The sequence below is a fragment of the Neopsephotus bourkii genome, unplaced genomic scaffold, assembly GCF_033783945.1.
Source record: "Neopsephotus bourkii isolate Nb327-2 ecotype Australia unplaced genomic scaffold, CSIRO-AGI_Nbou_v1 NB_1036, whole genome shotgun sequence".
Classification (NCBI taxonomy): Eukaryota; Metazoa; Chordata; class Aves; order Psittaciformes; family Psittacidae; genus Neopsephotus; species Neopsephotus bourkii.
In genome coordinates, this window is record NW_026901525.1 from 3,230,164 (window position 1) to 3,252,668 (window position 22,505).

General features: G+C 61.3%; 2 protein-coding genes across 2 annotated transcripts in view; both read left to right on the top strand.

Annotated features, from left to right (window-relative positions):
* The first annotated feature begins 6,939 nt into the window (after positions 1 to 6,939).
* Positions 6,940 to 22,505, top strand: part of COL8A2 (collagen type VIII alpha 2 chain) — a 29,697-nt gene continuing 14,131 nt past the window's right edge. Inside the window, exon 1 of the mRNA XM_061360790.1 lies at positions 6,940 to 7,010. The gene's annotated coding sequence lies outside the window, so the exon portion shown is untranslated. The remainder of the gene's footprint in view (positions 7,011 to 22,505) is intronic.
* PSMB2 (proteasome 20S subunit beta 2) overlaps positions 18,783 to 22,505 on the top strand; it is a 183,517-nt gene continuing 179,794 nt past the window's right edge. The window contains exon 1 of the mRNA XM_061360793.1: positions 18,783 to 18,789. The gene's annotated coding sequence lies outside the window, so the exon portion shown is untranslated. The remainder of the gene's footprint in view (positions 18,790 to 22,505) is intronic.

A 22,505-nucleotide genomic window follows, 5' to 3' on the forward strand; every position in this document is an offset into this window, starting at 1 on the left:
TCCCCTTGGGATGTCCCAGTGGTCCCCATGCAGCACAGGCGAGGTGGGACGGGGCCCGCTGCCGCTGTGTGGTCCGCAGCCATCTGGATGTACTTAGAGCAAGACTGCAGCAATTGCTGAAGGATCAAAAGCTCGTCAGGCCAACCTTGATTCCCGTTGCATGGTTCGCATTTCTGAGGACTCGAGCCTAAGACCTGACAGCGGGAGGGCGCTGCCTGCACAGCCCGGAGTGCCTGACGCCAGGAATGATGGCCAGGCTGCGCTGCTGCGGGATCCCAGGCAATGACCCTAAGGAAACGCTTCCCTGGGCCTTGTGTCTGGACCCTGAGCAGGGCCATGCACCCACGGGGCTCCTGTTCAGCACAACAGGAGGGGATGCTCCAGGTCACCCCATCCCTGCAGCCAGGGATGACACCAAGCAGCAATCAACACCTATGCCTGCCCCAGGAATGCCCTTCTTAGGGCTCCTCCATCCCCCTTGAAGCTCAGTGCAGGGAACCACATCCCAGCACCCACACAGCCCTGCCTGCAGGGAGGATGCTATCGAGCATGGGGACAGTGATGCTGATGCACCAGCCGCATGCCCCCCCCCACCTGCACTGGTCAGTGCCAGGGCTCAGAATCAGGCCCCATCAGTCCTCCTCAGCAGCCTGGTGCCTGCCCCAGCTCCATCCAGTACAGAGCTCCCTACCCCAGCACTGCCTCCAGCCAAGCCAAGGCTGCAGCAGGACCAGCACCCACACGCATCGCTCCCAGCCAGCCCTGAGCAGGGCAGGGAGGCAGCAGCACCACAGCAGTGCAGAAAGCAGCAAGGAAGCTGCCACCAGCCCAAGGAGAGACCCCACCAACACCCTCACCTTGCCATAGAGAGCAGCTCCAACCCAGCCCTGGGCTGCCCTTCTGGCCCCTTATATAGGGCATGTGCAGACAGCTCCCACCTGGGGAGGGCCATCAGCCTCAGGTGTGTCCGTGTGGGGCTATCCCTGCCTGCATCCTGCCCTGGTTGGGCAGAGACCCCATCCCTGGGCATGGAAAGCGCTGGACCCCTTCCTCCTCCTCCTCCTCCTCCTCCTCCCATTGGGGTGCGCTGGGGCTGCATTCCCAGCCTGACCTCCCAGCAGCAGCCAGTCCTACTCTGTGGCACTGGGGTACCGTGGTACCGGGGCACTGCAGGGCCCCTCTGCACTGCAGGCACAGCAAAGGTGCCAGCCCCAGCCCCGGCCCCAGCCCCAGCCCCAGCCCCTGGGCCCTCCACACCCGGCTGTGAGTGCCAGAGGCTGCTCAGAGAGGGCAGCCCCAGAAGTCAATCATTAGCTCAGTTCTCTATGGGGTGGCAGAGGGGGCAAGGGGGGGTTGTGTGGCTCCAGCTCCTGTGCCAGTGCCTGCCTGTGCTTCCTGACTGGTTCAGCCGTTAAAGGAGTGGGGCTCCTTTGGCTTTCCCCCGCGCTGCCGGGAACGGGGCCGATCGCTGGGTTACAACTGCAATAACAAATTAGTTCATAGGGGGCTGGAGCTGCTGGGGCCCAGGAGCCTCCTGCACCCCCGGCCTGGGGCTGCCACAGCCCCCGGCTCCGCTGTGCCCACGGGAAGCCCACGGTTCCCAGCAGTGATGGAGAAGGTGGAAGGGGAGCACCGGGGGCAAGGCTAAAACATCCCCGTGGTGCCTGTCCCCACTGATGCTCCCTCCTCCCATGGGGATCCCATTCCCTGCTGGTGCCCAGGGGCCCGCAGCGCACTCTCCAGGGCAGGGGGCTCCATGCAGCGCTGCCACCCGCATCCTGCATCCCTGCCCCATGGCTCTGGGGTGGCGATGCCACGTCCTGAGCACTCAGCTTCCTCCGGGAAAGGGAGGCTCTGCCTGCCCCGGCTTCCTCTCCCAGGGAATGCGATGGGAGCCAGCGCGGGTCCCCGCTCCCTGCCCTGCCCTCCGGCCCTGCTCTGGCCTCGCAGCCGGCTCTCGGGGTGCAGCAGGACCCAGCTCCCCCCCAGCACCCATGGAGCGGGGCCCCTGCGCTGCCTGCCCGGGGCGAGCCGCTGACAGCGCCAGCAATGGGAGAGCCCAGGAAACATCACAGAGCAACGGGTGCACTGCCCGGCCCCAGGCCCCCCCGTGCCCAGCCTGGCGCTATGGGGCCAGGGGATGCTGAGCCGGGGGGTGCCAGGAGCCTGGAGCCCATCAGGACCTGGGCTTTGTGCCCCTGCTCCTCAGCCGGACCTCCTTGGAGAATGACCCCCATAAACCGAAGCAGCAGCTGCTTGGTGGATAATAAAACATGGATTTTCCCCCTCTTTTACAACTGGTTCACTGCATAAACGTTTCAGCAGCACAGCGGAGCACCGGGAGCAGCAAAGAGCCTCTCGTGCTGCTGCCTGCTCCAGGCAGGTCACCAGAGCCCTGGCACAGCTCCTGGATGGGCTGCAGGTCGCTGCCTTCATCCCTATGGGTCCCCAGCATCCATGGGAGCAGCGTGCAGGTGGCAGCACCCACCCCGGTCCCTAGTGCAGGAATGGCACAGGGAGCAGGGATGCAAACTGGGAGGGTGACAGTGACCAGGCAGGTCTGGTCCTGATGCTCCTGTCCTGAGCCACCCCCTTGCAGGGATGCGGGGTTACCACGGAGCATCCCCTGGGATGCAGGGACCGTGTCCACCTGCTGGCTCAGAGCGCAGATTTACAAGCTCGTAGCCAGGGGTGTTTATGGGGGCTGGAATGCGCGTCCCCAGCACGTGGTGAATTTACAACGTGCCAACAAGTGGATTTATTCCCAGCCCACTGCCGGTGAATCAATCACAGCAGCAGAGGCGGGAGGCGCGGGGCAGGGAGCGGTGCCTGGGGAGGAGGTGATGGGGGGCACCAGGGCATCACTGGGATGGGATGAACCAGACCCATCGCCTGGAGCCACGGCTGCCGCAACCCCAGCAGCGCTCCCACTGAGCTGCTCCCATCCCAGCGCCTGGGCAAGCGTGGAGCTGCCCTGTGCTGGCTGCTTTGTGTGGGTCAGGGCATGGCTGAGCCCTGGGGCCACGTCCCTCCTCTCCCTGCAACCCTCCCCAGACATCACTTATTCCTGCTCACCAGCACTGCCCAGCAGCCTTCATCCTCCTCATCCTCCTCCTCCTCCATCAGCATTTCCCCCTCTGCTACCTCTTCCCCAAGGCTGCCATGGGGAGAGGCTCAGCCTTCATCCAGCTTTCACATCAAGGTGCCATTTCCACCCAAGGTCCCACCTGGGCTGGCTCTGTGCAGGAAAGGGAGCCGTGGAAACGTTAGGTGAGTGCAGTTTTTCCATGTGGATGTATATAGGAGCAGAGGCAGCTGCCAAGGTAAACACAACCCTTCCCTTCCCAAAAATGTCCTCCAGGAATTGTAAAGGATCCTGGAGCAAGAATTCTGTCTCAGATCCTTCATGCTTTCTACCCAGGGAAGTGTAGAAACCCGCTTCTTTTCAGCCCCAGCAAAGGCAGCGTGCTTAGAGTGGTTTTTAATGACATGCACCAAAGGTGCTGGGAGCCAGAGTCATGGCCATGTGTACCCCGGGCAGGGCTCGCGCTGGAAAACAATCCCAGTAAAGAGCTTTATAGCCACCAAGGAATGTGGAGCCTCCACCAGCCCGGCCGAGCCTCGCAAAGCTAATTGCTTTGGGATTTACTCTTGGGGGGGTCGAGTCTCCATGGCTGCTGCCTCACAGGGTCCCAGCTGCCCTTGCGGTTCATTAGGATGCTGAACAGGGAACTAGAGATGCTTTTAGGAGGCTGCAGCGGTTGTGGGGTAGGGGAAGGGGCCATGCGGTTCCCATCTGCGGCCCTGCCTTCTCCCATTACCCTCCTGTCCCCAAGGATCCGTGCTTGGATTTGGTGGTGGCCGCGGTGGCCCCATCACAGCCGCGGATGCTGTCCCAGAGCCCAATGGGACCATTCCCTGCAAGCCGACCCACTGGGACCCATCCCCAGCCCAGGCTGTATTCCCAGGGATACCTTTGGAGGCCAATGCATCCCTGTGTCTGCAGCAGGAGCAGCTCGGGATGTGCCACAGCAGCCGCTGCCCCTGGGCCCTGCTGTCCAGCCTGTTTTCCTTACTGCTCTTTCCTTGCTCCTTTCAGTGACTTTGGAAAACGGGATGTTGGCTCTTAAATCGTTCAGGGGCTTTTGAAAATTTGACTCTAAATACTTTCCGAAGTGCATTTGGATGAAGTAATTCTCTCCAACCTCCCACCGTGGTAGTCAGATTGCATTTAATCCATCACTGAATGTTCCCGAAGGCTGGGATCTGGCACCGCGCTCCACACGGAGCTCACCCCGCGCTGGCCCGGCCCCGCCGCTCGCTGCCTGGCGGCCTCCTGCCCCTCACCTGCTTGGCACGATGCAAAGCCAGGGCGATGCTGCCCGGTCCTGCTCTCGGCACAGTGAGCGGAGCGAGCACCGCAGCGCATCCCGGCGGGTTCAGCCATGGCCATGGCAATGCCACCAGCACCGGCACCTCAACCCCTGGCCGCCAGCACATCCCCTATCCCCTTCCCACCCCCATGGCGGCTTTTCCTGCTGAGCACCAAGGGCTGGTTTTTGGAGCACAATTATCTGCCTTGTGGAAACATGGAAACGATATTCCAACGCGCGGCGCTGATTCGATTATGCCCGTGACCCACTGAAATTAAGTTAAGGCATTTTTCAGCCCTAGACTGAGTTATTTCTTCTTCCTCTCTTTCATTCCTCCCGTGTGGAGCAGCAGGATGGATGACGTGGGGATTTGGGGGGCAGAGAACCTGGGACCCCTGCTTTGGTGCTGCTGAGGCTGCCCCCGGCTCGCTGACGGCCCCTGGCAGGGTGAGCTCCATCCAGGTCTCCAAGGCATCATCTCCTGCTGCCCTGGGAGGCCGTGGCCACCGAGCAGCCCTGGCACAGCCACCAGGCACAGAGCTGCCAGAGGCTGGAGGCAGCAGAGCCCATAAAGCCCACGCTAAGCCGGGCTTCCACTGGAAGCCGCGCTAAATCCCGCTGCTGTTTGAGCCCAGGATGAGCTGTGTCTGGGGATGAGCCAGGGCAGCAGGGCCACCAGCAGCCACAGGCTCTCAGGCACGCTCATCCCTGGGGTCAGTGTGCACCGTTCAGGATGGCTCCACGGGGACACCACCAAGCACGAAGCGAGTGTCCCTGAGCAGAGGGAAGGGGATGGTGCACGCTGGGGTCATCCAGGGCAGCATGGCTGCAGCCCAGGCTCCATCCCGGTGAAGGGGCAGGCACAGGGGCTTTGAAGGAGTGCGTGGTGCAGGGCTGATGACAGGCGGGAGAAGCCGGCACGGAGCGAGGCTGCAGCCCATGGTTCGCTCTGTGGGACAGAGGAATGTCTGTGCTGGCTAATGAGTCTGCGTGCAGAGGAAATGCTTTGCCAGTGAGAGCTCCGCTTAAACAAGGCTGGTCCGTTTCTGCTGGTGGAGGCCCCTCAATGGCTCTGCCTTGCACCCCAGTGCTGGGGCTGCAGGATGGATACGGGCAGGGGAGCTGGCACTGCCGGGGATGGATGAGATGGTGCAGAGCAGCTTCTGCCATCCCAATGTAGCCGTGGGTCCTGAGCAGCAGGTGATGGGGTGCCATGGTTCAGCCATGGCCAGGAGCAGCCGTGGAGCTGCCCTGAGCTGCTCACCATGGCCTGAGATAAGGACCCCCCCCTGCCTGCTCAGGACACCGAGAGGATCCCCATCCATCCCCAGCCCCATCGCCCGCATGGGGCTGAGCACATCAGCATTCCTGGGAGCAGGGTCCGGCCCTGCCGCGGCTGCTCGCCGAGGGAAGGCATTGAGGGGGGATTAGCTGTCTGACACCCCCCCTTTGCTCAGGCTCTTAATACAGAAAACAAACACCCTTGTGCGCCCCAGAGGCCTCCATCCAGACGGGCTTTCTCCGTGCCCGTTGCCTGAGCAACCCTAATCTGCCTCCCGGGGCGCACCGGGGGCCCTGCACCCCCCGGGCCCGTGCACCCCAGCAGTGCCAGTGGTGTCCCGGTTGTGCCTGGCACGCGGCTGCCAGCGGGATGCCGTGACTCCTCTGTTCCAGCTTGGGAACGGGCAGCATGCGGTGGCTGGAGGAACGGCTGTGGGCACTCTTCTCCCTTGGGATCAGGGCACTCTGATTTGGAACCAAGCTGAACCAAGAGGCAGCAGGACCCGGCTGCATGGGCATCACATTTCCCTACTTTTCTGCCCAGGGAAGCAGAACTTTTGGGTGGTGAAGTCCCCCCCACCATGGCAAAAGGGGGAGCACTTCCTGCTCAGATTGACCCTGTGCCTGTAAAGGGAAAGGGTGGTGGGGTTTAGGGGAGCACAGGAGCAAGCTGCTCCAGCCCTAGGCTGCCAGATGGGCCACGAAGAGGTCTGAACCCCAACCTTGTCCTAGGGCAGTGCTGGAGGCAGGCAGCACCCAGCTCTGGGTGCTTTGCAGGTGAAGGGGGCTCTTTTCCTACCACAGTGGCTGGCATCCCTGCCATCAGCATCCTCACGCGCTCAGCGCATCCCTGCAGGATGATGGGCAAGTGGGTCCAGGGGTGCGTGGGACCCTGTGGGGTGGTGAGGAAGGGGCCAGGGTGGAGGGGGGGGGAAGATGCACTTTTACGGCTTTATTTTGCGCGCCGCCTCCCTCCTGCGACAGAGGAACAGGGAAGCGCTGCGGGGCTGGGACCTCCGGGGCTGGGGCGGGGGAAGAAACGGGAAAATAGAGGGAAAAGGAAGAAATCGCAGCAGCCGCCAGCCCAGCCCATCCCAGCCCATCCCAGCCCAGCCCAACTCAACCCAGCCCAGCCCAGCTCAGCCCAGCCCGCCCGCGCCCGCTGGCAGCGCTGCCCGCTCCGCTCCGCACCTCCCCGCACCTCCCCGCACCTCCCTGCTCGTCCCTCCCCGGCTCCGCCCCGGCCCGCGGAGGGGTGCCCGTCCCTTCCCGTCCCTTTCCCCTCCCGTCCCGTCCCGTCCCGTCTCGCCCGCTGCCCGCACCGCTCCGCACCGCGCTCAGCTCCGCTCCGCAGAGGTAAGGGCTCCGCCGCGCCCCGCTCCGCGGCTCGGTCTCGGGTCCCCCCGGCTCCGGTGGCTTCTCCCCGTGCGGAGCGGAGCGGAGCGCTGCCGGGTCTCCTGCAGGCTCCGCTCCGGCCCCGCATGCCCGTCTCCGTTCCTGTATCCCTTTCCTCATCCCCTTTCCCCCTTCCTTGAAGCCTTCCCCATGAATCGCACCCAGAGGCTCTGCTCTGTTTAGCAACCGGACAGCCCGAGCCCTGTCCCAGCTTCCAGCCCTTTCCTTCTGCGGTCGCAATGATGTTTGTGAGAACAAAAGTGGTTTAGGGCAAGTGCTGTGACCTTTGGGATGGCCCCTGCTGGCACATCCCCTGACCCAGCCAGGATGTTATCCCATCCCATAGCTGCAAACATCTGCACCCAAGGGTTCCCGGCAGGATCAGGGCAGGTCGCTGCAGCCCCTTCCTCGGGAACACCTTGGGAAATACAAGGTGCTTATTTTATTTGGGGTCTTTTAAGAGCATTGATGTTAACTGGCTTCTGATCTACTCGGTTCCCCAGCTTTGACTGTTCCCAATAAGCCAGGAAAGTTCCCCCCTGTACGGTAGCCCCAGGCGAGGCAATAACCCACCGGAGATACTTTCTCATCTATGGGCAGCTTTGCTATAAGGAACATGTTTAATAAATCATAAGGCCGGTGAATTCCTGGGATTTTTATTGCTTCTGTAAAAATGCAGTTTTGATCCGTCTGCGAGGGACACTGGGAAACAAAGCGGCTCCTTTCAGAGCTGGATCCTATGAGGTTAGGACATGGAGCTGGTGGTGGGGCTGGTGCCTGCGAGCCCCCTGGCCATGTGCAGTGCCGTGGTGGGCAGTGGGGCCATCCCCTGCCCCATTTGGCTTTGCTGCCTCTGCTCTTGGAGGGGCTGAGCACAGTCTGGGTGCCAGGAGCCCCATCTTGGCTCCCCTCTTGCCGCCGGGATGCGGGTGCAACCGCGTGCGCAGAGCCGAGGCATTGATGCCAGGGGAAACATCCCAGCTGGAACCCAGCGAGGCTGCGCCAGGCTTCAATTACATTTCTCCTCCTCGCCCTATTGCCCAAGGGGAAAAGAAGCAGAAAAAAAACCCCCAAACTGCTAAAACCCAGGGAGAGATTCTTGCAGTCGGCATCGCCTGGTTTCCATCAGGAGGGCTGACCCAGTCCCGCCGGCAGCGGGGCAGCAGATTGCCCCGGCGTGCTTGGGCAGAGGAATGGAAATGAAGCCGTTTTCTTCATTTGCTTGTTCCAAGCCCAAAACTGGGGTTTAGGGCTGGGAGCGGAGCCAAAAAGTGAAAGGCACAGGGAGCTGTGACCCCGGGAGGCGTCTTGAGCTCATTGGGATTTCGGGAAACACGAGTGCTGTGAATGGGTTCGCTGGTTATGGGTTGAAGCGGGTGGTGGAAGGTGCCCAGCTCTGCCCTCGCTGCGCTGGTCTGCCCTCAGCCGCCAAGCTGCCCTGTGGAAGCAGCAGTTTGGTGATCAGGATTTGTCCCCATCTCCTGCCATGCCTTTGTTTTAGGCTGCGTGGAGCCCATCCACAACAGCAAAGGCGGGGAGGGAGCTTTTCTTTGTAGAGGGAAGCATTTAAATTCTTTACAGTGATTCATATATTCCATTCATATGAAACACAGCCCCGCAGAGTGTGAATGGCGACTGCTGGGGGATTTCTTGTTGAGGCAATGAGCCCTCCAAGTGTCAGAAGTTATTCACACCTTGCTGGAATCAAGGATATTTCTGTCCGTGGCTCTTGGCAGGGGCTCAGCACAGCTCGCCTTGCCTCGGGTTCTCAGTTTCCCACTTGGATACGGCGGGGGGGGAGCGTAGGGGCAGCCCTATGGCTCCCACTGCCCGGTGCTGTGCTCCTTGGTGCCTTCTGAGCCCCTGGCTGGGCCCTGCCGTGGGCTGTGCATGGGGTTCCCAGGGCTGGAGAGCAGCCGTGTCCCAGTGAGCCTGTGCCGGGGTTTGATGGTGTTCCACCGCTCATGGGGCGGTCACCGTGGCTGTGACCAAAGCCACAGCAGGGCCCAGCACCGGCTGCCCCACGCTGCAGTCAGCCAAGGGACAAGCTGCAGGGGCTGCAGAAAGAGTTCACATTCCCAGCACAAGCGGGTGCCCCTCCAGTGGCTCCTCTGCTGGGGTTGTGCCCACTTCAGTGCCAAGAAACCCCTTCTCCTCCTGGCATTTTGTAGGGATCTTCCCCTGGGCAGCCGGGATGGGGCCTCTGCAAAAGGCTACGGGGTCAGGCACAGCTCTGGAGGTGCTGACCTGTTCTTGGGGGGCGTCCAAGTCCCATTGGTTTGGTGGAAATCAAGTCTATGGGGTGAGGGGTCCTGGCACATCGCCCCATTGCCAGGATGCACCCCAGGTCCGCGGCCAGCACCCGTGGGGGGGTCTTGCCTCCCCCAACCACTCCAGGATGCTGTGAGCTGCTGTAAATCCTGTCCGCAGGAACCGGGAGGACAGTTTTATGGCTGCTCTGGAGCAGGATTAGCAGGGTGTTGTTTTCAGAGCTGATCCATCACAGGACGCGGGTGCTGCGTGGTGCATCCGAGCGCTCGGCGGCTGGCGCGCGGCGCAGCCTTTCCTGGGAAGGCCGAGTTAAAGCGCCTGGTTTTAATGTTCCGGCTGCTCTCGGGAGCTGGGATGTGAGCGACAAAACCGCCTCCGCGGGCCCCAGGCCCTGCGCCCGTGCAGCAGCCGCGCTCCTCCCGAGCTGCAGACACCGTTGGAGCAAGGGGGTTTGGGCAACGGCACCTGCGAAAAGCATTAACCCCGATGGAGAGGGTGCGCGGGGCCGGTCCCTTCCCATCCTCGCGTACCCCCTCTATCATTCCCTCCTGTTCCAGTTTGTCTGCAGCCCGGGAAGGAGCAGGGTTTCCATTCCCTTGTGCGAAAGAAAATGGCTGTGATAGTAAAAGCGAGCAGTTCAGGAGAGGGAAGGAGAAAAGGACATGAAATTGCATTTGTCTTCCCCCAGTTTCTCTCTCCAAGCTTGTGATAAGGGGCGCAGGCTGTCGGATCTGTTGGTGCTGGTCTCCAAGCCTCCCCATTCCCCCATGCACTCAGCCATCAGCTAATTAGGGAGGCTCATTAGTTGCCTTAACAAAGGTGGAAGGGGGCATTGACTCAGGCCCACTCCATTCTTCACACTCAGGGGTTCCCTATTCTGGATTCTTTGGGAAGAGGGGCTCGTGCTGCTGGAAACCCGGCTGTGCCCCACAGCCATCCTATGGGAGCAGGGGTGATGCCGCATGCTGCTGGCTCCCCTGGGCTCTCCCCTCCCAGTCAGGGCTCAGCTTTCCCTGTTTGGTGACTTGGACGCCGGCACAGACACAATAAACTTTTCCTTTCCCCCTTGTCGCTGGAGCCATTCCCGAGTCACATCCCTGCCTGCCTGGCCTCTGCCCCAGGGCTGCTCTGGCTGCGGGACCCCGTGCATTGGCTCTGAACTGCAAAACAATGAGATCCAACCCAGCTGAGCAGGGCTCGGATGGATGGGTGGATGGATGGATGGGTGGATGGATGGATGGGTGGATGGATGGATGGGTGGATGGATGGATGGATGGATGGATGGATGGATGGATGGAAGGATGTATGGATGATGGATGGATGGATGGATGGATGGATGGATGGAAGGATGTATGGATGATGGGTGGATGGATGGAAGGATGGATGGAAGGATGCATGGATGGATGGATGGAAGGATGCATGGATGGATGGATGGATGGATGGATGGGTGGATGAATGATGTGGATGAATGGATGAATGGATGTGGATGGGTGGGTGGATGGATGGATGTGGATGGATGGATGAATGGACGTGGATGGGTGGGTGGATGGATGGATGTGGATGGATGGATGAATGGATGTGGATGGGTGGGTGGATGGATGTATGTGGATGGATGGATGGATGGATGGATGGACGGACGGATGGATGGATGGGAGCGCACCAGGGAAACATCCCTCCAGGGTTGGGTTGAGTGTAGGGACCAGTACAGCTGGCGAGATGCTCAGCTCTGCTCTCAAAGCCCATCTGAGTGGGCATCACTCAGCTCTTCCCAAGGCGCTGCAGGAGGTGGACCCTTCACCAGGACCACCATACCCCCATGTCCTTGCAGAGCATCCCACTAGCTGCTCCCTCCCTGCAGAGCTCCAGAGCTTGGCTCCCACAGGCAGGAGATGGGTGCTATCAAACATGAGGGAGAATTAAAGAGGAGCTGCAGGTGGCTTCATGCTGTTCCTGCTGTACCCTCAGCCCATCAGCTGCAGAGGGCTCTGGTGGCCCCTGGCCCTGGTGTTGGCCGAGTTCACGGGGCGAAGCTGCAGATCAGAGGCAGGAGCTGCAGCCAAAGCCTGCAGAGCAGCCGGGCCCCGTCCCTGCGACCTTCCCTGGGGCCCGGCCCATCTGGAGATGTTTGTCCTCAGAGGCTCTGAACAGGACAAGGCTTGGAGAGCAGCAGCCAGGGAGGAGGACAGTGACCTCCATCCACATCCACCTGCGGCGGGCGCAGGGAGGTGGAGGCGAGCGCTTCCCCAGCCTGGATGTTCTGCACCAATCCCCGTTGCGTGCATGGAGGAGCAGCAATCCCAGCACGAGTTCTGCCTTCCCTGGCCGGGATGTGGCCCTGGGAAAGCTGCAGACCCGCTGCAAACCCCAGCAGCCCGGCGATGCCGGAGCCCTGGAACCTCGCAGCGCTGCCCGTGCCTGCCCTGCCGATCTCTCTTTATTGTTCTTGGGGAGGGTTTTGTTTCCCTGCTGCCTTCCAAGTTCCCAGGGATCTAAATTCTAAAGCAGGGTCTTGTAAAGAGCCCTGTCCAGATGGATGAGATGATATTGCTGCTATCAGATGAGATCTATCCCCTGTCTTTATCCGCAGACAATGCAGCAGTGGGAGCAAACAAGGATACGGCCTTTCTTTGGAGGCACATTAGCCAAATAAGAGCCTTCTCTTTGTTTTGTGCCGAAACCCAAGACCCTGGGGCCAGACCACCTCGAGTAACTGCCCCAACCCTGCAGGCATGTGAGGATTTGCCCCTTTTGCTCCAAAATCCCCCCTCCCCAAGCCGCAGGCACAGATGGGTCCTGCCCGTGTTTCCTCTCCTGTGGATTGAGGGCAGGGACGGAGCTGTGCTTGCGGATCTCCTGCCCTCAGACACAAGCCTGATGCCTGCAGAAGGTGGAAGTTGCTTTGGTTGTGCCTTAAGGGAGAGCTGAGCCCATTCAGCCAAGGACTGGGCCCATCTGGAGCAGCAGAGCCTGCTCTGTGCACAGCTCCAGCAGCGATGCTCAAACCCCACGGCCAATTCACCTGCTTTCAGATTTACATTACAAGCCCTAAAATTCAGCCCAGGTTTGTTTTAAGAAGTTACCGGAGGCTGCGAGAGCCTGGGACTGATTTATGGCTTCCCATCAAAATCATGTGGGTTTACCACGAAACTTGGAAGCTCTGGCTGCATTTTTCCTTTGGAGATGTTGGCTTCGCTCCAGGCTCAGCTCCGAGGGTCGAGAGTGTGAATCCATCGGGGCGGGAGCACCCGGGTGCTGCGAGTGTAATGGAGGAGATGGGGATTGCTGCAAGGAGCGTGTTTGATGTCAGGACAACACAGCCATCGCTTTAGGGAAGCACTGATAAGGAAACGGGAGGCTTGGCACAGTGGGGAGCTGCAGCAGTCCCTTTGCTTTCATTTCAACACTTGCCATTATCACCCTTGTGTCCTGCACTCGGTGTCAGCAGCGTCCCCCCCGCGCCTGCCTGCCCAGGGAGGTTGTGAAACCCCACTGCTCCCTCTGGAGCCCTGCTCCGGACCCACGGGCTGAGCCACTGGTGCCCACCGGGGTTAAATATGTGGGCTTTTTGCCCGAGGAGCATATTTCCAGCCTCAAACATGCATTGTCAATGACTGCAGAAAGGTATTTCTCAGCTGCTCCAGTGTCCTGTAAGGCAGCCAGCCGCCGGAGAGAAACAAGCCTACTTTTATTGCTATTTCTTCATATTTCCTGATATTGCCAGTCTGGCGCTCACAACCCACAGGCAGATCCCCAAAGGTCCCGGGTTTGGATTACAGCAGCGATACTTTTGTCTTTGCCCTTAATTCCACGTCCTTTGGGCCTCGGAGGGGTCAAGCTGATACCCCCCCCTGCTGCGGCTGGGGTGAGCATCAGGATCCCATCACAAACCAAGTGTGGGTGATGTGGGGCCGTGCCCGGGCACCTCGGGCACAGACGGGGTCAGGCCGGGGGAGTCTTGGCAATGCATGAGCAGATGAAAGCAGTGCTTTGTGTTACGTAAATAAGGAGGTCAGGGTGGCTGGGAGCTGGTGCTGAGTCCTGCTGAGCATCCCCTGGCGCGGGGGCCGGCGGGACAGCAGCGAGTTGCTTCGGGGCTCGGGTGGCTTTTGGGTTTAATTTAGTGCTCCAGATGAAAGGGAGAGGCGGGCAGCGTCACATCAGCTCCTGTCTGCTCCCAAAGGAAGCTGGTGGGGCTGCGCCAAGCACCAGCAGCTCCGTGTGTGCTTCCCAAACTTCCACTTGCTCCTTCCCGCTGCCAGCACGGAGCTCTCTGTGCCACAAATGGGCCTTGTCTGTGCCAACCACGCATGGCACCGGGTGGGAAGCACGGGCTCGGTGGGGAGGTGTGGGGTGCTGAGGCATCCACACCGCTCCTCTGGTCAGGGTGTGTTTGGTGCTGCGCTGCACGTCCACCGATGCTTTTTTCCATTACCCACTCTCCCATAGCTGCTCCCTATGGACCACGTGTGATGCTGTTGCTGAGCATAAACCATGAGTTAGGGCAAGACCCCAGAGCTCCTCCGAGCAGCTCTAAGCAGAGCTGTACGATGAGTCTGTAACTGTTATATAGCGAGTACTTTCCTCCCCGCGGGGGAGGCCAGTGCAGCGCAGGGGCTGCTCTGCCAAACCATGCCCAGGCAGCTCTTTGATGAAATCTTGCGTTCGTAAGAATTAATTTCATTTAAAACATTCTTTTCGTTCTTCCTAAAGCACAGCAAATCCGCGGTACTTAGGGCAGGAATGCAGCCGGAGCACTGCTGGGCAGGCAGCAGATGAGCTGCGATGCTGGGGCTGCTCCTGGTCCAGAGCTGGGCTCGGGTCCGGGCATCCAGCTGGGAACAAGGGAGATGCTGCAGTGCCTGAGCCCCTTGGCTGGTGGTGCCTGGTCCAGGGATGCAACCTGGCCCAAACCCAAGCAGGCTTTGCTCAGGTGACAGGTTGCCAATAGATCAAGTGAGTTTTGGGGCTGGGGGCCGCAGTGGTGCTCCTGGATGGGGGCTGGAAGCTGCCATTCCTGCGCTGCATGCAAAGGTGGGGAGATTGTGACTGGGGGAGAAGCAAACCTCTCTCCACCTTGTTGCTGAGCTGGAGGCATGGCAGGGAGCATCTTCCAAAGGCAAGACCCCTGCAGGGCCGGCTGCTTGGGTGCCTTTGGAACGGGCTGGGATTTGCTTCTTGGGGTCCAACCTCAGCTGGTGGAAGAGCCAAAAAATCCCATTATTCTGGGGCACAGCCCCAGTGGAGAGGGGTTTAACCCTCTTCCCTGCAACCATTCCGCCTCTTGGAGCCTCCCAGGACAGGACCCAGGTGGGCCTCTCATGTAATGCTTCCTATTAGGATGCAAATGGATGTTTGCAACCTTGGGAGTGACCTCAGGGGTCTGGCTGCAAGCACAGGCATGGGATGCGCCCATGGGAGCTGGAAACTGGAAGCAGCTGATGGGTCCATCTGGTTGGTCCCTCAGCCCCCGGTGCATCACCACTTGCAGAGCGGCTCTTGCTGTCCATGTCTGCCTCCCCATTGGGCTCCAAGCCCAGGAGAGCTGGGAGTGATGAACAAGAGGAGGATTAGAGGGGTTAGCAGGGGTCAAGTCTCATCCTTCATCCTAATGCGGGGAAATCCATGGCTCACCCTTCCCTCATCCTGCACGAGCCACGTTGGAGCCGGGGGCTGCCCTTTCCCTGTGTGTTTGACCTGGAGGGATTGGGAGATGGGGTTTGCAATAGGGTGAGAGAGGCTGCACCGTGCCCGGAGCCTCCAGGTCTGACCTGGCTACAGGATGCTCCTATAGGAGAGGCTGGTGGGGATGCCCCCGGCACGAGGGCATCCGTGGTATGGGGTTGATCCATGGATTGCTGGGCAGAGCGTGAGAGCGCAGGGGCTCTTTCTTTCTGTTCAATGGAGTCTCCTCCTGGAGATTGGGGGAGCCTCCAGACAAGGGGCTTTTGTGAGCCGGGCTGCAAGCCGATCCCCTTTTGTGGTTTTGCTTTTTTGGATGATACAATTTGTTATTCCAAGAACTACCCAGCAAACGGACCCCATTAGCCAGGTCCCTGGAGCGGCTGGAGCTGGCGCTCCCAGGGCTTTTGTCTGCTCCCACCTTGGCTCTGAAGGGAGAAGCTGGGACCACGTCACTGCAGCGCCTTTGCCCTTGGATGGTGCCCAAGGGAGAGGGGGGCCAGGAGCTGGGGTCCCTCCGTGCAGGCTGCGGGACCGTGGCTGTGCTGACAGAGCATCTGAAGGGATTAGCCTGGGCTGGGAAAGTGAATGGGACAAGGGGAAAGCGCCGGGTTTGTGGAATTCCCCATCTCACTCGTGTCCCCAGCGGCACGCTCACAATAACCCAATTGTTGCCGTGCTGCTGGGGGCTGGAGCCAGTGCCAAGGGGAACCCATCCGTGCAGCAGCTCCTTCTGCCCTCTCAGGCATGGCTGGACCCTCACCCCCAACAGTATTTGAGGTCCTTTGTCCCTGCAGACAGCACTGACCGCGAGCAGGGCTCATTGTCCCTATGGAGTGCCAGGGGAGCAGGGTAGGGAGCTGGGGGCAGCCGCAGCATCACCGGTCCCACAGCAGTTGCTGCCTACTGCAGCTCTGCAGACCCTGAGCAGGGCACGGGCTCTTCTGTGCCACACATTTGGGTCCACCCAGGGCAGCTCTGAACCCATGGTGGCAGCTGGGTGCTGCCGAATCCCAGCCCTGGAGCCGTGGTACATGGGCACCTCCATCCCGCCGGCAGCCCGGGGCTGGGCAGTTCAGCTGGAGCATCCTTGGCCGTCTCGGTGTTGCCTCCTGCGGTGTGGGGATGCTGCTGGCGCTGTTTGTGTTGGCTCCGTTGGGCTTTTTCCTGCATGGGACCTGGCTGAGCTGGGCTGGAGCCAGCTCGTTTATAACCAACATCATTGGAGACCTCTCTGGGTGCTGCTGAAGCCCCTGCAACAGCCCCGTGTCCCCGCCGAGGGTGCTCGGTGGCCAGACCGATCGGTGCTGGGATGGTTGGAGGTGGTGGGACGCTGGCCTTGGGCAGTGCTTCCTTTCTGCTGGCACAAGGGGCCGTGGTCGGGCGCTGGCAGAGCCCAGTGGGGCCGTGGGAAGGGGCAGCAGTAACTTCCCGACAAAAGCATCCCGGCAGCGCCGGGAGCCAAGCACGGGGCAGGACCCATCCGGGAGCCTTGTGCTGGCCGCTGCCTGCCCTGCCTGGGGGGGACAGGGGCAGTGGTGGCCCCCAGTGCTTCCCTTGGGGACCGGCTGCAGCGTGCCAAGGGCCAGCACGGATGCTGGGTTCCCGGCACCGGGTCGTGGCCAGAGCCATCCATCCTCCCATCGGCCCCTGCCAAATCCCACCCAGGGCCTGGCATTCCAGCCTTTGCAAAACAGCATTTTCATGCTCTTGCTGTAAATGAGGTGGAAAATGTCCGTGGGCTCGTGCAGGAAGGCTCCCGGGAGCCCGGAGGCACCGGAGGCGCGTTGAGCCCTGGCCAGGCACTGGGATGGGATGGGATCCTCTGGGACTTTCCTCCCATTGCTGCCCAGCTCCGCTCATTCCAGTGGTTCCCATTGCAGTGAGACTGGTGCTGCTCAGCCCCACCAGCACCTCGGTGCTGAGATCTGGGGCACACTGACCCTCCCTGGGGACTCTGCCTGCTGCCATCCCTGCTGCTTCCCTCCGCAGCTCCCAGTGAAGGCTGAAGGGATTCTTAGGTTTCTCTTCTCTTTTTGTTTGTTGGGCTTTTACTTCTTTTGGTGCTGGAATTGTCCTCTAGAAAAATGGGATGAATTAAGCACATTTAATTCTTTCCCCATGTTTCGCTGCCACATGTGAAGGCTCAGTCAGTGCCAGGCCAGCGCGGCAGCGCAGCATCCACAGCCCCGAGCCGGGGATGCCACGTGCCCACCCTTTCCTAGAAGGCAGCAACGTGCCAGCATCTGCCCCAGGCTGGGGTCTGCTCCCTGGGTTGGGATCTGGTCCCCACGTCGGGATCTGCTCCCTGGGTTGGGATCTGGTCCCCACGTCGGGATCTGCTCCCTGGGTTGGGATCTTCTTCCTGACAACGGAGCAATCAGGATGGGCACTGGAGTCCCTTGGGTGGTGCAGCGGGAGCCAGGCCCCTCCTGAGCACCCAGCAGCCTGTCCCCCAGTGAAGGGGTGCAGGGGCAGGGGCTCCTCACCATGCTCAAGGCCCCACATAGCCCTGGGCAGGATGAGCCCTGGTTGGGCAGCGGGTCCCAAGCGGGGACAGGGGGAGGTTCCCACATGAGAGCCCAGAGGGAAGCTCTGCCCGGCAAACAGGAGCTGGATCCTAAACACGGGGTCTGCAATGAATGCATCCCCTGCCCTCAGCGCAGCACCGGCCCCACCGGCTGCAGGGGAGCACAGCCCCCCCGATGCCCCTGAGCTGGTCCCAGGGCAGGGCACGTCCCTTGTGCCATCACCGCTGCAGGCTCCATCCCATCCTCCTGCAAAAGGTGCCTGTGGGACACTTACAGGGACATGGGGACAGCCCCGAGAGCCGCCGGCTGCGTTCCTGCCCCGGGGCTGGCGGCTCCAACAGGAATGAACGAGTTCCACTGAGGAAACAGAGACTCACAGGGTAGGGAGGGCTGGAAAGGGCCTGGAGATGATCGAGTCCAGGCCCTCAGTGCACAGGTGCCTGTTCTGCGCTGATCTCCACTGGTGCTTGGGCTCCAGGACCCAGTTTTGCTTGGTGAAGGGTCAGTGGTAGCGGAGATGCCCAAGGCTCCTCAGCCCTGGGGCCTGCGAAGGTCCCCAGCCTTTGGTTCTGTCTCCACTCGCTCCCGGTGCTGTCCTGGCTGCTCCTCTCTCCTACGTGAATCCAGAAGTTGTTTTGTTCCCTTGGGATGCTCTGGGGCATCCCATCCATCCCAGTCTCCTTTCAGCTGCTCCGGTGTGGTGCAGGTCTGGCTGCTCTACAGGGGACATTCAATGAGATATTTGACTGCACCGGGAGTTGGGAGCCTGGTGATCAGATCGCGGCATTACACGGGGTTGGAAGCTCTTTGTTTAGGACAAACAGAGCGGGTGCACGTGGGAGCGGCGAGCAGCTCCCTGCATCCCCCAGGACACGGCACCCGCCTGGCCCAGTCAGCTGCCTCTGCCATGGGGTGGTGATGGGGGGGGTTGGCGCAATCCCAGGAAAGCAGAGCCACTGGAATTCCCTGTGAGGCTTTCGGCTCCGAGACAAAGGAAATGTGGAAACGAACTTGCAAAAAGGAGTGAAAATTGCGAAGTGAGGAGTGGAAGGAGCTGAATCAGCGGGGTTGAAACGTCCGGACACGCAGAATTCCGGGAAAATATCCCAGACTGTCCCGACAGAAGGTCCCGTGCTGGGGGGGGGCACCGGGATGGGTGCAGGGAGCCCCGCAGAGCCCCCGTGCAGGCTCCTGCACCCAGCCCATGAAACGCTCATTATGGAGCAGGGGGAAGCTGAAACCCAAGCCGGCAGCGCGGGGCCAGCGCCAGGCGGGCGGCGGGAGCGTGGTTTATGGCAGCGCCTTGTCAGAGTTTCCACTGCTCACCTCGGGCTGCCGGGCCCTCAATCAGCGCCCATAAATTAAACTGAATTAAATCACACGAACGAGAGCAGTGCCCGAGGGGCTCCGTCCCCTCCTCGCCGGGCTCTGAATGCGCGTCTGCAGCCCTGCCGGGCCAGGAAAGATGCCCTATGGAGCATGGCCCCGGCGGCAGCAGGGGTGGGCACGGGATGAGGATGGGAACCAGGAAGGGATGCTCAGGGCAGCAGGATGGGGAGGGTTCAAGCTGCAGCACTGGGGGATGCACTGGGTCCTGCTGGGACCAAATGCTCGTTGTCCTGACTGGGTTACTGGGAGGCAAAGAGAGTCTTAACCCTCTGACAGCCCCAAGCCAGGGTGGGGCTTGTCAGCTCCTCCTCCCCACTGCGCTGCCCCACAGCTCACCCAGCTCCACCAGTGCCCATCCTGACCCCACTCCCAGCAGGAGCTGGTCCCCGTTGGGATGCTCTGCCCCGGGCGCTGCCGCAGGGCTGGGACATGGGCAGGGGTTGGGATGGAGCGCGGGTCAGCGAGCGCCGGGGTGGGGATGTGCAGGGTGGGAGGGTCCCTGTCGGGATGCTGGGGGGAAGAACCAGGACCCCTCGCACCGCATCTGGCCCTGGCGAGCCCCCGGTGAGCAGGGCTGGGAGCGGGCAGGTAACCCAATCCCCCCGCGGCGGGGAGGGGCGCAGGCGAGGCTCCGGCTCCTGAGCTCTGTGTTAATGTAAACCTAGCTCTAAGGCAGCTTTTTCTCATTTTTAAACTATTTCATATCAATCCTTGGCCTGCCGGTTGTTTGCTTTGAGTGCGGCGGGGAGCGCGGTCGGCATTCTGAGGAGATCTCCGGAATCTTGGCAGAGGCGGCTCCCGATCTTTGAAGAAAAGGCAAATGCAAAACAGAAGGCAGATATTGGAGAAGCATAAACAGTATTTCCCCCTCGCTAACCCCAGGCGTGGGGCAGCAGCCGGCGCAGCGGCACGGAGGCAGGGGGACCTGGTGCCCAGAGCCCATCAGTGCAGCACCTGCATGGGTTAACCCTAAGGCAGGCAGTGTGAGCCCCCAGCGCCACACTGGGGCACAGCCCCATCGCCTGTGGCCATGCCATAGTGCAGAGGACACAGCCCTGGGGACCAGGTGCCGGGATGGGCAGCGATGGGGAAGGTTTGCAGTGAATAGGGGGGGTTCCTGCCTTGTTGGGGTCACCCCTGAAATGCTGGAGCCCCAAGGAAATGCAGCTCTGAGGGTGAGGGGGGCTTCGGCAGCGTTACCCCAGAGGGGTTTGCGGGGGACGTGCGAGGTGAGGATGCGCACGGTGAGGATGCGCTGCGGGAGCGCTGCAGGATGCAGGCACGGGGCAGGCGCACGCAGCCTCACCTGGGGTGTTGCTAAAAGGCTGGAAGAGGAGAGGAACCGGAGATCAAAGGACCCAGCAAAAGGAGGGAGGGGGATTTCAAGCCCTGACACTAACCCAGAATGACCGTTAGGATAAACACGGCGAGGCTGTTCCATGCGGGAGGCTGGGATATGTTCCCTGGTGCTTTGCAGAGGGCAAGCAGCAGCTCACGCGTTTCCCATCGGATGCGGGCAGCTGGGAGGGTGCTGGTGGTGCTCAGCCTGGGAAAACGATGGCACAAGGAACACCGTGGTGGTAACGTGGGAGTGAGCTGACAACCAATGGCACCAGGAACTGGCTCGGGAGCTGCTGTCCCCATGTGCTCCCACTGCTCCGGAGCCTGTCTTCCTCATGGCATGAGGTTGTTGTGATGGATGGAGCATGGAGAGGGCAGGGGCCACAGCTGAGGCTCCTGTTTACAACCAGAGGGGGCTCTTGCAGGAGAGGTGGACATCAGGGCTGATGAACAGAGGGGTGGGATGGCAGCGCTGGGGTCTGATGATCCTGGACATGATGGAATGGACACGTCCTGCAGAGCAGACACTTGTTTAATACCTGCGGGATGAACCTGGTTCACACCCAGCCTCTCCCCTGTCCCCTCTGGGTATCTTGGGCATCCCTGGCCCCCTCCATTCCCTGCCCCATGGGCTGCACGCACAGGGGCTGGAGCAGCCGTAGCATCACTGCATTCACTCAGGCACAGGAGCTGCATCCCCCCGAGGCGCTGCCTGGGCTGCTCTGAGCACCCCACAAGGCTCTGGCCTGGACCACAGCTCGTTATAATTAAGGCAGTGACCCCAGCACGAGGCTGGGAGTTTAAATGTCTGCGGTTGATGGCCGCTTGCCCACGCATTCCCCGAGATGGGAATCGCTCTCCGCGGGTCCCTCCGGGATTAGAGGATTGCTCTGCAAAACACCCCTTGCGTTGGAAAACGCCGTTTCTGTGCAGGGAAGAGCAGCCTCTGACCCAGGGACCCCGGGCAAACACCGTCTGCTTCCACCACAGCTTATGTGTCCCTGGAGCGGGGCTGCTTTGGCTGACCCAGCCGGTGCTCGGGGGGTGATGCTCCTGCAGCTACGGCCCCACCTGGGGTCTCTGGGCAGATGCTCCACATCCCACACCAGGATCCGGTACCGGAGGCTGTGCCCAGGTCACAGCACGGGCTCATGCAGCAATTTGGGCTTCACACAGCTTGGGCCCCACTGCTGGGCTGCACAGAGCACGGGAGAGGGGCTCCAGACCCTGCCTGGAGGCTGCCAGGGTGGAAAAGGGGCTGGGACCCTCCAGCATCACTGCGTGTCCCAGCTCCGGCGCTCCGGTTCCAGCCTTGCTCCAACTTGTGGCTATTGGGAAAGGAGTCTCTGCTGCGCCTCGGGCAGGCACCGTCCTGCTGGGATGGAATGGAGGAGGAGGAGGAGGAGGAGGAGGAGGAGGAGGAGGAGGAGGAGGAGGAGAGGGGAAGAAGAAGGGAAGAAAGAAAAAATGAATCCCCACAAAAATGTCTTCATAACAGGAAACGTCTCATAAAATACCTGTGGTTTGGCACGTGCGATCCCACTGGTCAAACTATGCACCTGGCAGGCAACCCTGCTATTACTGCTGCGCAGTCTGGTATGTCAGCGGGGCCGAGGCTGGCGGCGGGAGAAGGATGGGACCAGGGGCCTGAACCCCCCCACCAGGGCCAGGGCCAGGGGGGAACACGTCCTTTGGGGTCCCTCATGGGGGATGTCCCAGCCCTGTTTCGGCAAGGGGACCATGGTGCCACAGGGATGCTGTGACCCTGCTCAGGCTCACGCCATGGGCAGAAACCGGGAGTTTCTGCGGCTTTGGGGCAGGGTTCCCCCCACCCCAGGCCCAGGTCAGAGCCAGGGCAGAGCCGGAGGTCTCTGTGACCCCACACACCCCGGTGAGCACCGCTCCCGGGGATGGCTTCTCCCCGGGCACCCCCTGGCTCCGGCAGGGATCAGCCGGGTTTTGACAGCCGGGGGCAGGATTAACCCTGAGCTGGGACCTGCAGCGGGCTCCCGCCCTGCGGCGCTCCCGGCACGCACGCACCCAGGGGCAGTAATCGCCTTAAGCTGCTCCCTGACCCCGCGGGTGAGGGATCAAGCGGCGGCACCGACCCTGCTGCAGGCACCAGCGATGGACCTCGGGGTCGCTGCCACAGCCCCTGCGCCCAGCCTGACACCATCGCCCATTGGGCATCGCCCCAGCGGGTCGAGGGGCAAACACCCAGGCCAGTTCGGCAGCAAGTTTGTGG